Below are 1592 nucleotides of genomic sequence, written 5' to 3'. Positions count from 1 at the left end.
CTTAACAACCTAATTACTATACTCAACAAGTAGGTCATGATTGACGATGCATAGGAGCAAATGACAATGTCTAGTGGTGGAGTGTAGTCATTAGTGTTGATGTGGGGGAGGGGGCATTGAGCAATGTCAGAGGTAACGAATGGTGGTGGTTGGTGGGAGCTGGTATGTGGTAGTTGGCATAAAAGGTCATGGTTAGTGTCTGGTGGTAGTGAGTGATGCTTCATACAAGTGATGGATGTGAAATTTAGTCAAACTGGGATAATCTCAAATATATTAAAAAAATATGGGAAATTCCAAATATAATGTAATTTAATCCTCGTTTGCTTTATTTTTTTCCAACCAAACACCAAATATTAAAAAAATCATGCATTTAGTTTAATTTACACAAATATTAGTCTCCACCTAACGAACCTTATGATAAGGTGCAATATGAAACTTATACCTCTTCCTAATGAAATAAATGTACATGAAAAATTTTGTATTATAAATAAGTTTACATTCTATAAAATAGATCTCATATACATTACATTTTTTTCCTTGGTGTATTGTGGAACTCAATTGCATCAATCTTTATAAATTTCTTTATAGTTTGTTATAATATATAAATGATTGATATTTTACCTTTATTAATGATTTGATATTTGCCTAGATATATCATAATTTTGTAAGGTCCTAAAGAAACATAAATTTTTTTTATTAAATTAATGAAAATCAACACTGATATTTTCAAATAACAAACAAAATAAAATATTTATAAACCTTTCCATTATTTTATTCACTGTGTGAAGACTTAAACTCTTTAAAGAAGAGCGTTGAAGTCTTTGTAGGGTGCATAAATAAATAAAAAATGGCATTATTGAAGGAACATTTCAACCTTAATGTGAAATAGTTATATTAAAAGAATAATAGGATTGTAAATGCATGTTGAGTGGGTATAGATAGGAGGTTCAAATATTATCAATTAACAATTTTGAAGTTTGATTATCTTTAATGGAAGGATCAAACATGGTTTCTAAAATGGGTTCTTTTCAAGATGAAAAATGGAGCTTAGCATTAAATTATTTAATTTTCATATTTATCAAATCATATTCCTTATAGATAATGTAAATACAATGTTTAAAATGTTAATTAAAAATTCCTTTTAACTTCTTGCATTTGTCCATTGCTTAACGCTAATACAATCCAATACATAAGGGAGGCGTATTTTGGATTTTCTTGAGAGTTTGGAGCTTAAAGGGTGGATAAGTGATTCGTAGGATTGGGAGAGAGGCTCTACGATAAAATATGATGTAGTGAAATCATAAGAATAAAGAGCTAGGGTTTTTAAGGGTTGTTGAAGTCTAAAAATGTGGTGCAAAGATAAAGAGATAAATTCTAGACTATTTTGAGAGAGGTCACAAAGATTGAATTCCTTTGCAATGGGTGATGGGATTGGAGAGGAACTCCATAACATAAGAGGGTCAAAATGAAGAAAAAACAATGAAAGCAATTAATTAAAATAAAAGGTTTTACTATATTAGTAGATAAACTAAATCCCTTTGAAGGAAGAGGAAGATCGAGGAGAGTCATGACAACAACCACATAGAATTTTC

Source organism: Dendrobium catenatum, unplaced genomic scaffold (genome assembly GCF_001605985.2).
Source record: "Dendrobium catenatum unplaced genomic scaffold, ASM160598v2 fragScaff_scaffold_655, whole genome shotgun sequence".
Taxonomy (NCBI): domain Eukaryota; kingdom Viridiplantae; phylum Streptophyta; class Magnoliopsida; order Asparagales; family Orchidaceae; genus Dendrobium; species Dendrobium catenatum.
This window is presented reverse-complemented; position numbering follows the sequence as displayed.